The 23,599-nt window shown below is 39.2% G+C and overlaps 1 protein-coding gene across 9 annotated transcripts in view; it reads left to right on the plus strand.

The window, feature by feature from the left end:
* The window catches only part of FUT8 (fucosyltransferase 8), a 486,032-nt gene that overhangs the window by 227,758 nt on the left and 234,675 nt on the right, over positions 1–23,599 (plus strand). Inside the window, exon 1 of one of the 9 annotated variants that reach the window (XM_064374951.1) lies at positions 2,321–2,341. The exons of 7 other annotated variants lie outside the window; for them this stretch is intronic. The gene's annotated coding sequence lies outside the window, so the exon portion shown is untranslated. Of the gene's footprint in view, positions 1–2,320; positions 2,342–22,799; positions 22,821–23,599 lie in introns of those variants that run through there. One more of the 9 variants, XM_064374952.1, reaches the window with a different exon arrangement.

The raw sequence follows: 23,599 nt of genomic DNA on the forward strand, positions 1-23,599 counted from the left end.
GTAGAAAGAAAACCAGTCTGGAACTCAGAGTACCTTAGTTTTGCTCTATTTTTAACCAGCTTAAGAAAGTTGCTATCTTCTTCAGCTATTAGTTTGTTTCTGAAACACCAGGGGTTCAGTCTAGGTTCTGCTGCTTGCTACATAGAGAGCCAATCATTGAGACAACAAGTATTGTCAAGGAAGAAAGATGTAGTCAGGTGCGACAGCTGAGAAAATGGGAGCTCAGTCTCAATTCCATCTCCCTGATTGACTATAACTGGGTTTATTTAGCAGGGAAGAAATATATTATAACAATGTGTAAGGAAACAGGAACTTGGGAGGGGCAAGGAAGCAATCATAGTGAATGAGGCATCTGGCATCTGGTGGGGTGATCTGGTTTCAGTTCTTTGATACTTTTGTGCCAAAAGAACCGTCTGTGGGACTGTTGGGTTGGTTTCAGTTTCCCTCATGGAGGGAATTGTTTTCCTCATGAGGCCTGTAAAAGAGAAGAAGAGTAAACCAAATGATCTTTAACATATTTCTAGTTCTCAGATTCTAATGTTCTGTAATTGTTGAGTGCCTGCTACATACCATATTAATATTAGTTTTGTAGGAGTCACAGAGTAAAGAGAGACTGGAGAATGCTTTAAGTGCTAATCAGATAGGCTCTAACTTGTGAATGTAGCATGCATAAATTAATTTGTTTATTTGGGTGAAGATCATTAATGAAGACATTAGGTAAACATGCTGTTTGCCCTGATCTCTCTGACTTACCATTTTGGTTTTCAACTTGAATAGTATATTTGGAAGAGGAGCATTCTTCAGGTCACTTGAAGTTAGAAAAATGCTGTACTCTCAGGCTGAGTTCACAAAATTAAATAACTTTTCCTGAAGTGAATATGAGAGAGTTTTGCCTTCATTGTCCACGCTTGTCTGTCATGTCATTCTTGTGGTCAAGAGATCTTAAAAAAAATTCTTACTAGAGAATGGTAATCATACTGTGAGGTGGAGCATGGTGTTAGAGTTCTAGGTGTAAGTGATTCATGTGCTATTTAATTTTCTTTATGTTTTGAATAGGTCACTGTAGTATTATATTTGAATTCTTTCCTTGAATCATGTTGAAAGTATGTAGTAATTACTTCATATAGATATTGTGGGCACTAAAAAAGGAAATTCCTTGGTACTACCAAAACCCGCTGTGTTTGTACAGTATGTGCTTATTCTTTGAAGGTACAAATGAACAGTGTCTACATATTGATAAGTATAAATATAGGTTGAACCAATGTTTTTTGATCTGGACAAAAGTTACTGAAATAGGAGAAAAGAGGATTTTTATTCATTCCATATGAAAGAAATTCAAAACCATATAGAGGGGGTGATGGGATTCTCTTACCACTTGAAGTTAAGGATCTTCCTTTATGTAGCCCTTCCATTACACACAAATTGTACTAAGTGTTTTCATATTGGATATTTGGGCAATTCAGAGACTCTCACTAGGTGTTATAACAATGGTAATTTATTTGATTAATTTTAGAAGATACAATAGAATATAGAATTAGCAGTAACACTCTAGCAATACCTGAAAAAAAATATTAAAACAGACAGAATATGGAAATTAAATAGATGCGATAATTACAATAATAAAAAGATACGCATCTATCATATTTCTATTCACATTTCTATTCTAGTCAATTAAAAAAGTAGAAGAATGTCGGTCTGTCTGTCTGTCCGTCTGTCCCTCCTTCCCTCCCTCCCTCCCTCCCAACTTCCCAACTTCCTTCCAGACAGGGCCTCACTGCATTGCCCAGGCTGGAGGGCATTGGCATAGTCATGGCTCACTGCACCCTTGACCTCCTTGGCTCAGGTGATCCTCCCATCCCAGCCTCCAGACTTGCTGGGACTGCAGGTGCACACCACCATGCCTGGCTACTTTTTTATATTTTTTGTAGAGACGGAATTTTACCATGTTGCCCAGGCTGATCTTGAACTCCTGTGCTCAAGCAGTTTCCCCTCCTCAGGCTCCCAAAGTGCTGGGATTACAGGAGTGAGCCACTGTGCCTGGCTACTATATTTTCTTAATGTTAAAGAAATGAATATTAAGGAGTTACTTAGAGTAACTTGACCTTTTGGTGTGGGCTATTTTGATGATTCTTGAGAAGATTTTCTTTTTTTCTTCATTCCTAGGATCACGGTGGCTGATCATCCAAGCCTGGATTAAACTCTCTTCCTTGGACTTTTCCTTCTTGTTTTAGGCTTCAGAATTGGTATACTCATATTATCAGGAAAATAAGGTTCCTACAACTTAGAAGAAATATTTTCTAGTTTCAGAGAATTATGAGTTGGTACAGATTTTCAAAATATGGTATGGAGATGTTTGAATTATTCACTTTTATGATGTGTAGTCTTTACTTTCCATGTTGTGTTTTGTTGGACTCATAGATGCTTGAGAAATTAGAGAGATTCTCCCTGGCTCCCCCAGCCACCCCTGTAGCCCCATTGGGGAAAAAAGGAAACAAAGGAGGAAAACCATGTCAAACACACACATATTTTTTCTTTTCTCTCTCTCTCTTTTTTTTTTTTTTTTTTTTTTGAGATGAAGTCTTGATCTATTGCCCTGGCTAGAGTGCAGTGGCGTGATCTTGGCTCACCACAACCTCCGCCTCCCAGGTTCAGGTGATTCTCCTGCCTCAGTCTCCTGAGTACTGGGATTACAGGCACTCACCACCATGCCTAGCTAATTTTTGTATTTTTATTAGAGACGGAGTTTCATTACATTGGTCGTGCTGGTCTCAAACTCCTGACCTTGTGATCCACCTGCCTCGGCCTCCCAAAGTGGTGGGATTACAGGCGTGAGCCGTGGTGCCTGGCTGAACATATATTTTTCTTGAGCACCTGTACTGAATTAATGTATTACTGTGAAAGTTGTTTAATTGGAAAGTTGTTTAATCTATTTTTTAAAAAATATATTTTATTTCTTGGGGCAGTTTTAGGTTTATAGTGAAATTGAAAAGAAAGTACAGAGAGTTCCCTTATATATCCCCCCTTTTATCTTGTAATCTGTTATAATTGCTTATTATTTCCAGGACTTTGTTGGTCAGTACTTTGGGATTTTTTTTTTTACATAGATGATCATGTCATCTGCAAACAGAGTTTTATTCTTCCTTATCAATTTGTATACCTTTTATGTCCTTTTCTTGTCTGATTGCATTAGTCCAGTATGATGTTGAATAGGAGTGATAAGAAGGGAAATCCTTACCTTGTTCCTGATCTTAGGGGGAAAGCTTCTGGTTTCTCACCATTAGGTATGGTGCTTGCTGTAAGGTTTTTTTGTAAATTTTATTTATCAAGTGGAGGAAATCCTCTATTTCTAGTTTGCTGGGAATATTTAATTATTAATTGATGTAGGATTTTATCAAATACTTCTAATGCATCTACTGATATGATCTGATTATATGGTTTGTTTCTGTTTCCTAGATTGCATTGATTGATTTTCAAATTTTGTATACTTGGAATATACTCTACTTGGTTGTGGTGTATAATGTGATTTGCTAAAATTTTTGAGAACGTTTGCCTCTGTGTTCATGAAAGATACTGGTCTGTAATTTTCCTTTCTTGTAAGACTGTTACTTGGGCTTATTATCTGGGTAATGTTGGCCTCTGAGAATGAGTTAGGAAGTGCTCACTCTGCTTCTACAGATTGTAGAATATTGGTATCATTTGTTCCTTAAATATTTGATAGAATTCATGAGTGAATTATCTGAGTGTAGTGCTTCCTATTCTGGAAGGTTATTAATTATTTATTCAGTTTTAAAAAATTGACAGGCTTATTCAGATTATCTGTTTCTTCTTGTGTGAATTTTGTTAGATTGTGTCTTTTAAGGGATTGGTTCATTTCACCTAAGTTATCAGATTTAAAAGCATAGAACCAGCTTTGAGTTTTGTTGATTTTCTTTATTTTCCTATTTTCAATTTTGCTGATTTTCGCTCTGATTTTTATTACTTTCTTCTGCTTCCTTTGGATTTAGTTTGTTCATTTTCTAGTTTCCTAAATTAAAAGCTTAGATGATTAATTTTATCTTTCTTCTTTTTTTAAACAAATATATTCAGTGCTATAAATTAATCTCTTAGTGCTGCTTTGCTGCATCCCACAATTATTTATTTATTTGTTTATTTGTGAAATGGGGTCTCATTATGTTGCCGAGGCTGGTCTGGAACTCCTAGCCTCAGGTGATCCTCCTGTCTTGGCCTCTCAAAGTTCTGGGATTACATGCATGAGCCACTGCGCCCGGCCATAAATTTTGGTGTTTTATTTTCATGTACACTTAGTTTAAAATATTTTATAATTTCTCAAGACTATGTTTTTGTCCTATGAGTTATTTGTAAGTGAGCTGTTTAAACATCTCCAAATATTTTGAGATTTTCCAGCAATTTTTTTGTTTAATTTAACTAGTTTAATTCCACTGTGGTGTGTCTATTTGTATGGTGTCTATTTTTTTAAACTTGTTAAGGTATATTTTGTAGTCTATGTTTGTGAAATGTTCCCTGTGGATTTCAGAAGAATGTGTATCCTGCTGTTGCTGGATGAAGTGTTCTATAAATGTCAGTTAGATCCAGTTGATTGATGGTGTCGTCAACTCTACGATACTTTCCTGATTTCCTGCTTCTGTCGATTACTGATAGAGGGTTGTCAAAGCTCCAACTATAATAATGAATTCATGTGTTTCTCCTTGTAGTTCTATCAGTTTTTATTATACCTTATGTATTTTGACACTCTTGTTAGGTGCATACATATAAAGATAATTATGTCTTCTTGGTGAATAGTAACAGATTGACCATCTGTTATTATGTAATGCCCCTCTGTCACTGATAATTTTTCTTGGCCTGAAGCTTGCTCTGTCAGAAATGAATATAGCCATTCCAAGTTTCTTTTTATTAGGTTTAGCATAGCCTATCTTCTCCATCCCTTTACTTTTAATCTGTCTTCATTTTTAGAGTGGGATTTTTGTAGACATTGTATAGTAGGGTGTTGTCTTTAGATCTATTCTTGACAGCATGTATCTTTTAACTGGTGTATTTAGACCACAGTGTTTAAACTAATTATTGATATAGTTGGATTAATATCTACTGTATTTATAACTGTTTTCTACTCATTGTCCTTGTTCTTTCTTTTTTTGTATTTCATTCTATTTCTGCCTTCTTCATTTTATTTGAACATTTTATATGATTCCATTTTGTTTTATTAATTAATTAATTAATTAATTAATTGTTTTAGAGACAGGGTTTCACCATGTAGGTCAGGCTGGTCTCAAACTCCCAACCTCAGGTGATCTGCCCGCCTCAGCCTCCCAAAGTACAGGCGTGAGTGACCGCACCTGGCCTGTGATTCCATTTTGTTTCCTGTTTTAGAATATCAATTATACTTATTTAAAATTATTTTTTAGACTGAGCCTGGTGGCTCACCCCTGTAATCCCAGCACTTTGGGAGGCTGAGGTGGGTGGATCACCTGAGGTCAGGAGTTCCCGACCAGCCTGACCAACATTGTAAAATCCTGTCTCTACTGAAAATACAAAAACTAGCTGGACGTGGTGGCCCGAGGTTGACAAGACAATTGTTTGAACCTGGGAGATGGAGGTTGCAGTCAGCTGAAATTGCACTACTGCATTCTAGCCTGGGTGACAGAGTGAGACTCTGTCTCAACAAATAAATAAATAATAAAATTACTTTTTAGTGGTTGCCCCAGAGTTTGCAATAATTACACAGTTAAACTAATCCAAGTTCACTTTTTAAATAACACTATACCCCTTCATGTGTAGTGCAAGTACCTTATAACACAGTATTGTCAATTCCTTTTAACATTGCTGTTGTTTCACTTTTCCATAATTTACAGTCACTAAATATATTGTTGCTATAATTATTTTGAACAAGTTGTTATCTGTTAGTCGAATTAAGGATCAGAAAAATAAAAGATTTAATTTTACCTTTATTTTTTCTCTACCCTCTTCCTTTCTTTTTGTAATACATATTTCTGATCTACATTATTTTCCTTCTTTCTGAATAACTTCTGTTAACATTTCTTTCAAGTCGTGTCTATTGGGTTTCATTTCTCCCAGTTTTTATTTGAGAAAGTCTTCATTTCTTCTTTTGAAGGATGATTTTGCTGGGATTCTACAGGAATTCTAGTTTTTTTTTTTCTCTTCAGTCTAGCGGTGTATGTTACGTTATATTATTTTTGAGACCTTGTCTCACTTTGTCACCCATGTGATCTCGGCTCACTGCAGTCTCCGTCTCCTGGGTTCAAGTGATCCTCCTGCCTCAGGCTCCTGAGTAGCTGGGACTACAGGTGTATGCCACCATGCCTGGCCAAGTTTTTGTCATTTTTAGTAGAGACGGGGTTTGACCATATTGATCAGGTCGATCTCGAACTCCTGACCTCATGATCTCCCTGCCTCGGCCTCTCAAAAGTGCGGGGATTATAGGCATGAGCCACTGTGCCTGGCCACTTCAGAAGTCTTTTATTTATTTATTTTTTAAACATCTATTATGCTATGAATTCAAAGGAATAGGTTCCAGCAGCTCAGGCTCCTTCCCATTGGTTCTCACAAAGTGTGCTTATCTGGGTGGAGCAGGCTGGTGCTTCAGTTGAACCCAGGAACCTTTCTCTTTGGCTTCTTTCTTTATCTGATCATTTTCCTTTATCCGTTTCAGGAAGCTATCTTGGCTCTTATCTTGGATTTTAGAGTGCTTAATGTGCTCAATACAGACATTAATTCTTTTGGCAAGAATCTTGCCCTTGTTTGTTTACAACAGTGCCAACAGCCTGCTGGGTAACATTGTAGACTCTTCCAGTTTTGCCATGGTAACACATGTGGGGCGTTCCTTTTCGAACAGTACCTATTCCCTTGATGTCTACAATATCACCTTTCTTATAGATTTGCTTATGCTTGGCCAAAGGAACAACTCCCATGTTTACTAAAAGGCCTAGAGAATATGTATCAGGTGCCTTTCCTCTTTTCCTTTGTGTTCATCATTTTGGTGAATTACTGGAAGATGGCATGGCAGTTCCAACAGAAAGGACTTTTTTATTTAAAACACTAAATATTTCACTTCACTCTTTGCTTGCATGGTTTCTGAAGACAAAGTTCGATCTAATTCTTTATTTCTCTGTGGATAAGATGTTTTCTGTGTGTGTTGATTTTTTTTCTTTACCTCTTGTGTCTTTCGAGATATCTTACTGGTTTTAATGAGTAAAAGATTAAAGTTTTTCTTTTGATTTAGTTTTCTCTTTGTCTGATTTTCTGCAGTTTTCCTATCATTTGTCTATATGTAAATATTTTGGTGTTTATCTTGCTAGTTGTTCTCTGAACTTCTTAGTTTGGTGTCACTAAAGACATTCTTTCCTGTTATAGTATTATTGATTTGTACACTCCTCTTCCTCACCTCCCCCCTTCACTATTTTTTGCTTCTCTTTCCTCTTCCTTTCTTTCCATAGGTTGTTACTCTGTCACCTTGGCTGGAATGCAGTAGTAGCATGATCATAACTCACTACAGCCTTGAACTCTTGGGCTCAAGTGATCCTCCCTCCTCAGCCTCTCCAGTAGCTAGGACTACAGGTGTGTGCCACTGTACCTGGCTAATTAAAAAAAATGTAGAGACAGGATCTCCAATGTTGCCCAGGCTGGTCTTAAAAAAAAAGAACTTATTTGGGCATGGTGGCATGTACCTGTAGTCCTACCTGCTTGAGAAGCTGCGGTGGGAAGATCGCTTGTGCCTAGGAGTTCAAGGCTACAGTGAACTGTGGATCACCACTGCACTCCAGACTGGGTAACAGTGAGACTCTGTCTCAAAACATATTAAAAAAAATTAAAAATTCCTGGGTAATTTGACAATTCCTGGTAAAAATTCCTGCCACATCTGAGTCTGTTTTCAAGGCTTGTTTTGTTTCTTCAGATTGTATTTTTTACCTTTACAATGCCTCATAATTTTTTTTCATAGCCAGTCAGAACGTATCAGGTAAAAGGAACTGAGGTAAATAGGCCTTTAGTGTGAGGTTTTATGTTTATCTGTTTAGAAGTCAGGCCATGTTTACTCTGGCTGTGGTATCAGAAGCAAATATTATGGGATATTTAGGGTGTTGCATTTCTGGCTAGAAACCTCTGTGGCCACTAACACCTTTGCCCTAGTTCTTGCCCTATGTCCAGGAAGAATGAGGTATGTAGACAAGTGGAGGGTGAGCAAGACGAAGACAAGCTTTATTGAGTGTTAGAACAGCTCAGAGGAGACCTGCAGGGGGCAGCCCCTTCTGTAGACAGGTCATCTTATCCAGTGTTCAGCTCTCAGCAGAGAGGAGGCCCTGGAGTGAGTGGCTCCTCTTTTAGGCAGTTTCCCATTGATTTCCCAGCTTTCAGCTGAGAGGATACCTTCTCTCTGCAGCTGGTCATCTGGCTATCTAGTCCTCTCCCCTGCTGTGGCTGATCCCGGGGCTTTTATGGACCTCAGAGGGGAGGAGGTGTGTGCCAGTTGATACATTGGTGGCCATGAGTGGGCTGGAAAAAGGCACCACAAGTCCCCATTCCAATCTGTGGGTCTGGCAGCCTGGCCCCCAACCTTCAGACCCTCCCTGGCTTGAAGGTGGTGTCTTACGGGGGACCTGCCCCCTTCTATCCAGGAGCCTCTCTGCCTCTTGCCACCTTCCATGGCGCCCAGGCTGTTTGTGCCTGGCACCTGCAGGCCAGCGCAGAGTGGCTCGCCTACCTCAGCTTCCCCAGAGGGGAGGAGTCAGGGCCTGAGCATGTGCATACCCTGCTGGGCTGTGATGGTGTCTAGGCTTGGCTCCAACCCTGCTCTGAGAACCTCCCAGATTGGAGCTGATGCGGGAAGTGGCAGCAGGAACTGGCAGTGGGAACAGGCATTTCCGAGTCTGCAGGGGCCAGGGGAGCCTTCCTGAGCCCCCAAGAGCACACGGAAGCCTGGGTCCACAACCTTGACTTGGGTAGCTGCAGCTACATGGGGTAGGGGAACAGGGCTCCTGCCTGCTCCCAGTCCCCAAGAGCACATGGAAGCCTGGGTCTACCACCCAGGCTTAGGTGGCTTGAGCTTCTGCCTGCTCCTGGTTCTTACTGGCACTGTGGAGCATGAAGCCCTGGCTGCGCCCCCCTGTAGCCTGGGGCGGGAACTCCAGATCCTTGCTAGGCCTGGGCTGGCGTCTGGGGCAGGGGTGACATCGCCAGGGGCTACCCCAGTTGCCCTGGCACTCAGGGGTGGCCTGAGCAGAGCAGATCACTGTGTGATATGACTGTTGGGAGTGGCAGGCTTAACAGTTGCCTGATGTGGGGTGAACACTGGGGATGTGGCCCCAGGTGGCCCTGTGCAGAGCCTCCTCCTGAGACCCAGGAACCTGGCACCATCAGTAAGGTGAGTGCAGTGGCTGTGTCACTGGCCAGTCCCTGAAGTGGGCACTGCTCCCACTTCTTGCCTCAGGTCCCTGAGCTCAGCCTCAGCTCTGCATCGGGCCCCTCTCTGCCTAACTGTGCTGCATTGAGGGCAGTAGGCTGTTGGAGGGGAGGAGGGGGCTGTCCGCTTTCTCCCTGTGGCCTCCCTGTACCAGAAAGCCACCACTATTACTATCAGAGGCTAAAATGTCTTCTAGTGTCTTTGCTTTTATCTGCCCTGTTGTCTTTGGAATTTTGTAAAGAATTCTTAAATGAGGTCTGAGGCTTGCAGGTTTTTAAGTTGTAATCTTGTGTTGTACAAGAGCTGTATTGATGTGGTGGTAAGGGTAGAGGGATGCGGGTGAAAATTCTGTAGTCCTGTAATTAGATTTCAGGACTATAGAACTCAAGACTATAGAACTTTCCCCCTCATCCCTCTGCCCTCTACCAACTGTGAGCCTGAGTTGGATATCTATCTCTTTTTCCCTGTCAAAGGATAGATGGGGCTGGAGTTCGGTATTTCCCTTCCCTCAGGTTGGTTAGGCACTGTAAAACCCTAGTAGGTTAGGCGATCTAAAAGCCCAGTTGGTTAGGTTCTGGTAAAATAGTTTCGTTTTCTGGAATGTCTTTTAAGAGAAACAGAAAGCCCCTGGCATATTTCAAAATGGTTTTCTTCTTCCCCTGCTGCAAGCAGGAGGAGATTTTTTCAGATCTTTACCATGAGAACCTGGTAGGGCTTCTGGAGGTAAAACTCAAGAAAGTATAGGGACCCCTCTAAGACTGGTCCCCTTGCAGTTTTTAACTCTCAAGCTAGTCTACAATTACTGTTTAAGGTGTTCCTACTGATGCTGGCTTCACTTAAGAGCTTGCATTCCTGCGCTTCTGTTTCCCACACACTGTGATTCTCTGTATCTATCTGCCTGTCTCTCTCTCCAGTTTTTAGAGCAGCAGTTTGCCCTCTGACCTCAATTCTCTGATGGCTCTAAGAAGAGTTGTTGATTGTCAGTTTTTTTTCCTCTATTTTTTTTCTTGTTATGAGGGGACTGATGAATTAAAAGCTCTTTACAACCTTAAGGTTATTTTTTGACCATTTTTGATGCTTTTGTAACTAGTCAAAAGACTTGTAATTACAACATCCTTTATCTGATTTGGCGGTATTGTTCATTAAGAATTTTATTTCTTCCTGACATTAGGTCTGTATATTTTGGGGATAATATGTTCTAATTTGCAAGAAAGATTAAAAAACCCTTCTAGAGGGAAGTTGATCATGGGACTGATTCTTATTATTGGTGAGTTGACTGCCTTGTCTGTTTTGTGTTGCTATATAAGAATACCTGAGGCTAGGTAATTTATAAAGAGTTTGATTTATCTCACAGTTTTGCTGGCTGTTCAAGAAGTATGGCACCACAATCTGCTTCTAGTGAAGGCCTTAGGCTACTTCCATTCATAGCAGAAGACAAAGAGGAGCCAGCTTGTGCACATGAGAGAGGAGAAAAGGGTAGAAGGAGGTGCCCTGGCTCTTTTTTAACAACCAGCCCTTGGGGAAACAAATAGGATGAGAACTGAAGCATGCCTGAGGAAGAGTATTAATTTATTCATGAAGTTTCTGACCCACCCCCCAATAACATCTCCCATTTGGCCCCACCCCCAACATTGAGATTGAGATCAAATTTCGACAGGAGGGACAGTCATCTAAGTGATATAGCCTAGACTCAGGCTGTTTACTCTTCTGTTTCTAGTATAGATTGAGGGCAACAGCAAACTTCGTTTCCTTTGTTGAGGGCCAAAGGTTTATTTTTATATTGTTACACTGTAAAAAAAAAATACTTTATTTTTATAGCCTTTTTGGGTGTAGGGTCATGTCATGTTTTACTAATTGCACTTCTGATAAGTATACTGATGATGCTCAGGATGATTATTAAAGCCCTTTCTGATACTTTGGATTTATGGAACCAATTAATTTGATGACTCATTTACATTGAGTTTCTTAATTAGTAGATTGCCCACTAATTATTTTTATGAGCAGAGAATAAGGTAATGTTAATTCTTACTCCTTGTGATATGGTAAAAACTTAGTTCATATAATGAATTTAGTGCTCAAATATTTTAGTAGAAATTGAAATAGAAAAAGAAAGATTGTGGTAAATTAAATGTAAAATATAATTTTATTTTCTTTAGAAAACTTCACATTGAAAAGATCACCACATTATAATTTAGACAACTTATTTGTTTATAACTTTTATTATTATTGAATGTAACAGTTACACTCAGTTTCATGAACTTAACGTAACTGTGGTTATCATGTTGGTATATGTGCGTTTTAGTCCTTTTTCATATACAGATTTTTTTTTTTACAAAGTTGTGATAATGATTTCCTTTCTAATTGGTGCCTTTCTTTTTTCAGTTAATAGTTTAAATGTTTCCCATTTCTAACAATGTTTTCTTATTGAGTGAGTTACTGTTAGCTTGGTCAGACTGAGTTTATTATACATATTGCTGTAGTGAACATCTTTGTGCCTTTAGCTTTTCCGTATTTGTACCATATCTTTGGCTAGGTTTTCAGAAGTCTTCTCTCTCTCTCTCTCTCTCTCTCTGCCTGTCTTTTCTCTCTCCTTCATTTGGGGAGGATTTTGTGTTCTCTTTTACAGGACTAATTAACTTTTATTGGATCTTGAAAAATAGGATTAAAAATTTTTTTGTTACGTAATTTGAAAAAAAAATGCTTTTGGACTTACATTGCCACAATGGTTTACACAACTTTATTCCAAAAAATTGTAGTTTTCTGACTAGGTGATAAAAATGATCTCCTATATATGTGCCAAACTTGGTATTCTAAACTCTCATACTTAGGATGTAAAGTGACTATAGTCCAATTTTTATTATCTTATGTTTAATTCTTATAATATTTTACTCACAAATTGAACTTTTCCAATTTAATGTTTATGGACTTAATTTGGTATCTTTGGTAGGATTACTTATTAGATTTCTTTTCATTCTTCTGACTTCTTCTTGAACTAATGTTTCAAGTTGAAATGGGTCTAGCAATTTAAGTAGGAAAATCAGTATGAGTAGAGACTTCTAGAAACTTCTGTTGTCACTGAGATGCTAAATTTGATGATTCTGACCCTACTTGCTATTCTGTAAAAGCTATTAGAGGATTATTTTAAGAGTTTCTATTCTATACGGGTATATATACGCCACATAATACCACTCAGCCATAAAAAAGAATGAAATGATGTTTTTTTGCAGCAGTTTGGATGGAGCTGGAGGCCATTATTCTAAGTGAAGTATCTCAGGAATGGAAAAACAAATACCATATGTTCTTACAAGTGGGAGCTAAGCCATGGACATACAGAGTAGTAACATAGACTTTGGAGATTCAGAAGCAGGGAGGATAGGAAGAAGGTGGTGAGGGATAAAAAAATGATATTGGGTACAGTGTACACTAGTTGGGTGATGGGTGTAGTTAAATCTCAGACTTCACTACTATATAGTTCATCCATGTAACCCAAAACCACTTGTACTCCTAAAGCTATTGAAATAAAAAAGATGTTTAAAAAGAGGGCTGGGCACGGTGGCTCACGTCTGTAATCCCAGTACTTTGGGAGGCCAGGGCAGGCGGATTCCAAGGTCAAGAGATCAAGACCATCCTGGCCAACATGGTGAAACCCCGTCTCCACTAAAAATACAAAAATTAGCTGGGTGTGGTGGTGCACACCTGTAGTCCCAGCTACTCAGGAGGCTGAGGCAGGAGAATTGCTTGAACCAGGAGAAGGAGGTTTCAGTGAGCCAAGATGGCACCGCTCCACTCCAGCCTGGTGACAGAGAGAGACTCCGTCTTAAAAAAAAGAGGCCAGGCAGGAAGCAGAGTGGCACACACCTATAATCTCAGCACTTTGGAAGGCTGAGGTGGGCAGATCACTTGAGTTGAGGAGTTCGAGGCCAGCCTGACCAACATGGTGAAGCCCCATCTCTACTTAAAATAAGAAAAAATTAGCCGGGCATGGTGCCTTAACACCTGTAATCCCAGCTACTTGGGAGGGTGAGGTGGGAGAATCGCTTGAATCTGGGAGGCAGAGGTTGCAGTGAGCCTAGATTACGCCACTGCACTCCAGCCTGCGTGAGAGAGCAAAACTCTGTCTCAAAAAAAAAAAAAAATTAAAAAAAGAGTTTTTATTGTACATAATCTTCTAGCCTTGTTATTTCTTAGGGATTTTATAAATACATGTAGGTTTTTTACTCTTGTCATCTTCAAGTTATTTGCCAAGATTGAAAAATAGCCATCTTTCTTCTAATGCCCTTTTGAGCCTGAAAGAAGAAAATGTTACACAATTCATTTTATTGTAAAATTAGTAAAATTTCTCAACTGATATTCATTCTTGGTTTTTGTGGATTTGTTCAGGGAAGATAGGATTTATTTTTATTTTTAATTTTTTAGTAGAGATGAAGTTTTGCTGTGTTGCCAGGCTGGTCTGGAACTTCGGAGCTCAAGCAATCCTGCCTTGGCATTCCAAAGTGTTGGCATTATAGGCATGAGCCACCGCACCTGGCTGGAAGACAGGATTACTTAAAAAGTAAATATCACTTAAGAATATACTGGTATTGTAAGGTTTCTTGCCGAGTTAAATGAGGAAACGGAGACCGAAGTAAGGAAATTAAAAGCCAATTTATTCAGCTCCCGGGCGAGGTTCTGTGGTCCTGGTAAGGGGCCAGAGAAGTCGTGCTTCTCTTCTTGGAGCATGAGGTTTTATAGGGAGTGGAGGTAGTTGATCGGCTGTGTGAGAAACAAAGCGGAGGTAGTCTCATTGGTTATGAAAGGACTGGGCACGGATGAGGTGAACAAAGCGGAGGTAGTCTCACTAGTTATGAAAGGACTGGACACGGACGAGGTGAGCCTCCATTCGCAGCCAAGCTAGGCTACTGGCAAGTGGGCTGGTTGAGGATATACGGGGCAAGCTGCTATAGGGCAGGTGTTTGGTGGGATTTTCAAAATTTCGGCAGGGCCGAGTGCATAGTTTGCTGATGAGTGCAGGACTGAGATTGGAATGTGGAAATGGGTGTGGGGAGCCCGCGTGGAGAGGCCAGGTGCTGAGTAATGTGCTCAGAATGGTGACGTAGTTTTCAGGCGTGGAGAGAGAAGGGTGTGTCCATTTGGCTCCTGGCGAGGCAACCGGCCTTACAGGCATGGAATCTGAAGTTGTGTATACCAGGATGTTCACATATTTCTTTGTATCTTGTTCCCAGTCTTTCCCCCAATCTTGTCTCACCTTTTCCTCAATAAGTTTAGTTAACAACTACTATGAAATTTAGAATACAGAGTGATAAAAACCCTACCTTTAGGAAGCTGATAATTTAGAAGGTGAAGTAGAAATATAAGTTAATAATTACAGTACAGGAAGTCCCCTAATTTCCTCTATAATAAAATGTCTCCCAAATGTGATTGAAAATAAAAATTCCACATGTCATAGGCATAGGAGGTATTTGGGTATTTGTATGGAGAGTCATTTCATAGAGCTAAAATTTGTTATTATAAAATATTCGATTCTAGTTCCTGGATGTGTTACCTCCTTTGGAACCAGAAATTGTAGTTGCTGCATAACATTAAAAGCATCAGGATGATGCCTGTAATCCCAGCACTTTGGGAGGCAGAGGCAGAGGATTGCTTGAGGCCAAGAGTTCGAGACCAACCTAGGCAACATAGTGAGACCCTATTTCTATCAAAAAAATTTTTAAAAATTAGCCGGGCATGGTGGTGTGTGCATATATTCCTGGGTATTTAGGAGGCTGAGGCAGAGGACTGCTTGAGCTCAAGTGTTTGAGGTTGCAGTGAGCTATGGTAGAACCACTGTACTCCAGCCTGGGCAACAGAGTGAGACCCTGTCTTGTGGGGGGAAAAAAAGTGTAAGGATGGGATTTCTAGGCATTTTTGGGGCTGAGCAGATCAATCTTGGGTCTAACCTCCTTGTAGGGGGTGGGGTGGCAGCCTCTGGAATTTGAGCCCTGCTACTGGGGTTGTAGGTATAGGAAGTCGAGAGGGGAAGGGTCTTTCTCACCCTACTGTGGTAGTAAGAGCTTGGTGCTTAATGGGTGCCTTTTACTAATTTGATCACCTAGGATTTCTCCTCAGCACCCAGCGATACTTATAGGCCTGCACTGTCCCAAGAGAGAAGTCAGGGACTTCTGATGATAAGTCAAGGATAAGAGATAAGAAAACACCTACACTTTAGGATATTAGAACTATAACTCCATTTTCTCCTTCACCCTCACCTTTTTCCACCTCCCAGCTTCCAAGTATATGTGATTAAGGCTTTGTCCAGAGCAGGACTGGAGGATGGGGTAGGAAGAATTACTTTTTTTCATCATAGGTCAGAGTAGTGTCATGTCCCCCTAAACTACAGGGAGGCCTGACTTCATACCTCTCCTCCCAATTTCCTAGCATTGTGAAATAACAGAGCTTCATGCAGTAACTCAAAGTTATTGTTAATAAGGTGATATCTAAAAGATTGAATTTGGTGTTCTGAAGTTAGTGTGAGAATGTCAGTCTGTTAATGCGTGAAATATTTTGAGCTGTGTGAAACTCAATTTTGCTTAGTGTGGTAAGTACAACTGAAGTATGTGTAAAACTCAGTAGTAGCACACAGGAAGGAGTAATGAATTGTGTCTAGAGAGTCAGGAAAGATCTCACAAAGGAGAGGATCCTTGAGTTCTTTGTTAAAGTGGTAGATTTAAAGAAGTTCGCTTGCTCATTCATTCATTCATTCATTCATAGATGGGGTTTTGCTGTAGGTCTCCCAGGCTGGAGTGTAGTGGTGCTATCATAGCTCACTGCAATCTCTAACCTCTGGGCTCAAGCATAGTTGAAGTCTCTGCCCAATAATACTGATCTCTTGGAACCTTACTCTTTTCAGAAATGGCTCTGGTCTGAATACATTATATGGGACTAAGCTCTTCTAAATATCTTTATGCCTTAATTCTTTATGCATGAACTTTAGCAACTTCTAAGCTATCATTAGTAAATTTTCACTATAAATTATATACTTGATGATTGAAGTTTTAGAATTAGATTTATTCCAAATATAAGTCAACCTAAATATAAAGTTTTTCTCTACTTAAATGTAAGCTTTTTTGGCACTCTTGAAGATTCTGAGTACTTCTCTGGGCAGTTAGGCCATCGGGGTGTTTGTATGAATTCTGGAATTGCCCTAGAGAGCGTAAGCTGTGGAATAAAGCAGGTGTATGGTCTGACTCAGTCACTTAAGATCTGTGCATCCTTGGATAGTAACTTAGATGCTAATTTTCCACATCTGTAAAATATGGATAAAGAGTGAAAAGTCTTTAGCATGGTGCCTGGCATGAAATAATGGCTCAATAAATGTTAATTATTACTATTGTTAACTAAATAAGCGTTGTCTAGGTCTCTGGCTTGAAACATATAGATGTTGGATACTCTGAATACCTTGAGGCCACCTTGCGCTAAGACTAGATGCTCAGGAGCAACTTTTTGATTAGTCATTTATTCATTGAGCATTTTTTTTTATTGTTTTAACTTTAGCAAAATACTTAAGTCAGTCAATTTTATTTCTACACATATATTTCTATATAGAGGAGATTTCCTATAGGATGACCTATTCTGGGTATGTCTTTCTGACCTGCAGCTAATTAAGTGGCTACAGCTTTGCTAATTTTTTTTTTAAACCCTAATATTGTAAAACAGTAGTACAGAGGAAATAGGCAGTTGGTCGACTTCTAAATTCTCTCATGGGTTAGATTTGCCCAAAAGCAAATCATACAGCAAGAATTGATGAGAGAACTTTTCTCATAGCTTCTAGCCTGGTAAGTTTGTTTCACTTGGTATAAGTCAGAGGAATCTGAACTATAGAACCAAATTGTAGGGAAAGGTGACTCAGGGTTCTTGATGTCTTTTTGTCCCTCCTTCAAGGGAGTTGTTCTAGATGTAAAAAGCATCATATTTTAAAAGTTATCAGTCATCAGTGAAGGCAGCAGAAAAGTCAGAAACTAATATAGCCAAGTCTAGATTATATCTGTTATAATCTTTTTGATCAGAAGATTCTAGGTTCTAGAACCAGGTCTGTAAAATGTTGAGAGGCTTTTAAGTAAACACCATTGTAGTCATATAATTGATTTTTCTTTGTCTTTCTTCTTGGACATACTCTTCTTTATAAAGAGAGTAGTCCCTCCTCCACCCCAGATAGTATCTATCTTGAAGTTTCGAGAACAATAGTATTCTTGTGCTTTAGGTTCTGAGTTGCTGACTTGAGGGAATTTGATACGCAATAGTCCTGCAGGCCCCCTAGTAGATACCTGAAACCGTGGATAATACTCAGCCCTGTACATACAGGTCAGGCATCCCAAATCTAAAATCCAAAATGTTCCTCAATATGAAACTGACATGACACTCAAACACTCATTGGAGCATTTAGGATTTGTGGCTTTCAGATGCTCAGCTGGTAAGTATAACACAAATATCCCAAATTCCCTATTCCCATTAGTTTTTACTTGATATTCTGAATTCTTAAGTGTGACTTTTTTTCTAATTTGGGGATAGCTCCTATTTTTATGAAAGAAATTAATAGGAAATTTTGAGATGGTAACTAGAAATTGTCTTTGTAGTGTTAAACTTTTAGTTGGGCGGCTACTAGGCTGGGGTCTCTATAGCTGTTTAAGTTCCTGTCTAAGCAAACCAAAGCCTAACTTAAAAAGTAAAAGGAAACTAAGTATTTTGTCAACTAGAAACCACCCAACTAATCTCTAACAAGTGTCTTTCCACTCTAATCAATGAGATATGTTTTCTTTGTCTTCCTTCTGTGTTCAGCCCATAAAGCTTGCAGCCCACACTGCTGCGAATGAAGCTCTTCAAACCTCTTACAGTTCAGAGTGCTGCCTGATTGATGAATCATTCTTTGCCCAGATAACTCTTTTATTTTGTCTGTTTTTGCTTTGAACAACAAAGGAACATAAATTCTGTTAATTGAGCTTCTGAATGTAACAGTGAAAATTCCCTTTAAGGCTTTGATTATCAGTATTTTAGGAATATAGATCTTTTTAAAACATTAGCTTTTAATGTGTTTTGGTTAAACATGATGATTTATGTGTCATTATAGTGCCACACTCACAAAAGTTGCTAACTAAATGTTAGTTCCTTCAATACATATATTCATTCACTGGGATATGGTTCCAAAAGTAGAGGATCATAAGAATTCTCTGGGCGCTTTTAAAAACTACAGATGTCTATGGCATGTATTAATACATGGCATCTATAGTAATACATGTATGTAAATGTATGCAAACAATTTTATCTATTTTTTCCTTAACATTAACTCTTTCAGATAGAATGTTTGGCTCAAATGATTTAATTTTTTTTGAGGTTGTTGATTCACAGAAACAAATCCCCTTCAGAAAGATTGTACTAGTTTACACAATTACCTTTAACAGGGTATTCTTGAGCTTTTAATATTTCTCAGTTAGTGGAAAGGATCTCTTAGTTTGTTGGGATCTCTTTGATTATGAGAGAGATTTAGCAGTTTCCGTAATTCATTGATATCTACATTTCTTCCTCCCTCCCTCCTTTTCTTCTTTCCTTTCTCCTTCTCCTACTTCCACTCACCGCCCCTCTACTGTCTTCCCTTTCCCCTGCTCCCCCTCCTTCTTCCCCTTCTATCCCTCTCCCCTCCTGTTTTTCCTTGTTTGCTTGTTTTTGATCTATGTTCTTTCACATATGGAGATTCTGTTTTGGCCAGCAATAAGTTGAATCATGGGGCTAGAAGATGAGGACTAAAAACAAGAATTGGTGTCCAGAAAGGTGGGGTAATTTTGATTACTGTGCCTATTGCAAATATGAGCAAGATGTTAAATGTATAATAGATCTGTGAGTTTTTTTATACCTATTTTTATTGTCTCATTAATGTTATCTTTGAGAAATGGTTCTTTTCAGTTTGGGATTGGGGGAATTGAATTTAAAATTTTCTTATATGAAGAAACCAAATATTTTGCTATCATTTGGAAACCTCTTGTTATGATTGGTTGTGGGTGGTATTGGAATCAGTTTGAAACATGCCATTAATGACCACTTGTTTTCATTTGTTGACTATGGGTAAATGTGATTAGAACAGAAACCCCTTAATGATAGGGATTTTTTATCTTTGTGTCCCTAGTGCCTCATAGTATCTGGCCCTGATTATAGGGGTTTTAGAAGTGCTTATTGACTGTGATGGCTTTTTTTTTTATCTGAATCTGCCCTTTCTATCCCATCATTAGGATAACGTTCATCTTGAGAGTAGTAAAACTATTGCAAACTGCAGAAATGAATTGTGTTTTTTTTTTTTTTTTTTTTTTTTTTTTTTTTTTGAGGCAGGGTCTCATTCTGTCACCCAGGCTGAAGTGTAGTGGCATGATCATATTAATAGATTACTGTAGCCTTGACCTCCTCAGGCTCAGGTGATCCTTCCACCTTAGCCGCCAGAGTAGCTGGGACTACAGGCACACTCCATCATGCCCAGCTAATTTTTGAATTTTTGTAGAGACAGGGTTTCATCATGTTGCCCAGGCTTGTTTCAGTCTCCTGGGCTCAAGGGATCTGCCTGTCTCGGCCACTGTGCCTGGCCCAAATATCTTTTTTCAGACACCGCTTTTGATTCTTACGGGTATGTATCCAGAATTGGAATCGCTGGTGTCATATTGTTAATTCTTTTTTTTTTTTGAGACGGAGTTTCACTCTGTCACCTGGGCTGGAGTGCAGTGGTGCTATCTCATGGGTTCAAGTAATTCTCCTACCTCAGCCTTCCAAGTAGCTAGGATTACGGACTTGTGCCACCACACTGCCTAATTTTTTTTGTATTTTTAGTAGAGACGCTGTTTCACCATGTTGGCCAGGCTAGTCTTGAACTACAGACCTCAAGTAATCTGCCTGCCTTGGCCTCCCAAAGTGCTAGGATTATAGGTGTGAGCCATCGTGCCCAGCCTCTGTAATTCTTTTTTTAATTTTTTGAGGAAACAGCATACTGTTTTCCACAGTGGCTACACCATTTTACATTCCCACCAGCACCACACAGGGTTCTAATTTCAGCACATTCTTACCAACACTTATTTTCCTTTTTTTTTTTTTAAATAATAACCGTCTTAATGGGTGTGAAGTGGTATCTCATAGTGGTTTTGATTTGCATTTTTGAAATGATTAGAGATGTTGAGCATCTTTTCTTATGCTTATTGTTTATTTGCATATTTTCTTTGGAGAAATGCCTATTTAAGTCCTTTGCCCAATTTTAATTTGATTTTGTTGTTGTTGAGTTTTAGGGATACTTTTTAAAGATACTAATCACATGAACTCTGTTTTAAGTGATTTACAATTCTGTAATGTATACTTTTTTTTCTGATAGACTTCTATATAGTTTGCATTCTGGCAGGTCAGTGGAGTGTGATTTTTTTTAAATAGCTTTGCCTGAGGTATGATTGGCATACAAAATACTGCACACATCTGAAATGAGCAATTTGATTAGTTTTGACATATGTATACATCTGTGAATCCATCACCACAATTAAGATAGTAAACATATTCATTACCTCCACAGATTTCTTCTTCCTCCCTTGTAATCTTTTCTCCCACTACTTCCTATCCTTCCCTGCCTCCAGGAAAATCCCAAATTGCTTTCTGTCATCATAAATTTAGTGCATTTTCTAAAGTTTTTTTTTTTTTTTTTTAATGGGACTTATAGTATATACTTTTGGGCAGTGGCTGTCTGTTCCTGTGTTTATTTACCATTTGTATATTTTCTCTGGTAAAATGTCTGTTTAAATATTTTGTCCATTATTATTTAAATTGGGTTGGTGGTTTTCTTATTGAGTTCTGAGAGCTGTTTATATTCTTGATCAAAGTTGTTTATAAGATACATGCTTAGCCAGGCGCGGTGGCTCATGCCAGGCGGGCGGATCATGAGGTCAGGAGATCGAGACCATCCTGGCCAACACGGTGAAACCCTGTCTCTACTAAAAATACAAAAATTAGCTGGGCGTGGTGGCGGGCACCTGTAGTCCCAGCTACTCGGGAGGCTGAGGCAGGAGAATTGCTTGAACCTGGGAGGCAGAGGTTGCAGTGAGCCAAGATCGCACCACTGCACTCCAGCCTGGCACCTGGCAACAGAGCGAGACTCTGTCTCAGGGAAAAAAAAAAAGGTACGTGCTTTGCAGATGTATTTTTCCTGGACTGTTGCTTGTCTTTTCTTTCTCTTAATAGTATCTCTTGAAGAGCACACATTTTTCATTTTGATGAAGTCCAGGTTATCAGTTTGTTCTTATGTAGATTGTGATTTTGCTTATGCATCCAAGATATATTTGCCTAATCCAAGGGCATAGAAGTTCTCTCCTGGAAGTTTTATGATTTTGTGTTTAGACCTATGATGCATTTTCAGTTAATTTTTTAATATGGAATAAAAGTTGGATAGAAATTCTTTTTTGGTGGGTAGGGACATGTGATTGTTTCAGCATCATTTACTGAAATGGTGTGTCCTTTTGACTTATCAAAAATCATTTGATAGTATATGCGTGGGTTTATTTTGTTCCACTCATCTTTTTGTCTTTCTTTTTTTTTTTGTCCGTCATACCAGCTCAATTTTAATTTTAAAGTGACAAATATACAGGTGGAATAAAATGTTAAGCAACACCCTCCAAATTCCTCTTACGTGACAAGAAGGAGCTGAACGTACTTTTGCTCTATAACCAACTAAACAGTAGTCCAGGTTAGACATAAAACCAATTTTTTCAACTAAGCCTATGTGAAAATCAATTTATAAATGGACCACAACTCCAGGGTGTTGTTTCTGTGCTGTCATTTCTTTCTTTCTTGATGCTACTATCATGCTGACTACTACAGCTTTATAAGTCATTAAATCAGGTCATGTTAACCTGTACAACTTCTTGTTCCTTTTCCGAGCAATTTTGGTTGTTGTGCTAGTTACCAATCTGTTGCCTCTCAGCTCCAAATGCATCCTTTTTACCTGCTCTGTGAAAAATAGATCAGCCCCTTTAAATATTTTTCTTTGGTCAGCTGACAGTGTTAAGCTTTGCCAGTAGAGAGTGCTGGAGAAACACTGCAGAAAAAAGCTTGGCTTCTTTGTTTCTGTATACTTACTTAGTGGACTGTAGCAACACACTCAGCTTCTCCAGTGTCAACACACATTTGCTTCCCCACTCTACAGTTTCTGTAGGGTGCATGTTTTCACCATTACCAGGCTTCTGCAGTGCTCAGAGGGCAGCGGAACCAGCAACCAGTGACCCAAGACCAGCAACTTCTTTTACTTTCCCCTCAGGTGGATTTGTAACAGTGTCTTTTGGTGGGACATTTCTGCGTGAAGAGATTTTACTAGCACCCTAAAGAATGGATTTTTGGCAAGCTCCACAAGGTAGATTTCCAGTAAGTTCTGCTGGTGCAGCACTAGAGCAAGTTCTCTGCTATTCAGTGAGAGGACTGTGTTCTCTCCAGCAAGGTCTGGATCCTCAGCCCTGGCATGGGTTGGAGGAAGCTCTTGCCTTGGTGTTCTATGTCAGCCTAGGGAGCATGGACTACTCTTAGAGTTCTCTTTATTTCTCATTAGTTAATTGGCTGTTTCTCCAACCCCTTGTTAAATAGTTAATGATCCTTTTTATTAAGCTTTCACTTTTCAAATTATTATGTGGCTTTTCTCTCCTGAATGGTTTTACATTTCCATATGAATTTTAGAAACAGTTTGTAAATATTTGATTGGAATTACATTGAATCTATAGATGAATCTGAGGGAGAATTGACATCTTAACAATATCGAGTCTTCTGACTCATGAATAAGATGTCTTCATTAATTTGGATGTTTAATTTCTTTCAGCAGTATTTTATTGGTTTCAATGTACTGATTTTACTCATATTTATTAGGTTTATCCTTAAGTATTTTGTATTTTTTGATGCTTTTGCAAATATTTTAATAATATACCAACTTTTTTTTTTTTTTGAGACAGAGGCTTGCTCTGTCACCCAGGCTGGAGTGCAGTAGCATGATACCAGTTCACTGCAACCTTCACCTCCTGGGTTCAAGTGATTCTCCTGCCTCAGCCTCCCGAGCTGAGATTACAGGTGCACACCACCATGCCCGGCTAATTTTTGTTTTTTTAATAGAGACAGGATTTTACCATGTTGGCCAAGCTGGTCTCA

Source organism: Aotus nancymaae, unplaced genomic scaffold (assembly GCF_030222135.1).
Source record: "Aotus nancymaae isolate 86718 unplaced genomic scaffold, 86718_ANA_hifiasm-v0.15.2.pri h1tg000011l, whole genome shotgun sequence".
In the NCBI taxonomy this organism is placed as follows: Eukaryota; Metazoa; Chordata; class Mammalia; order Primates; family Aotidae; genus Aotus; species Aotus nancymaae.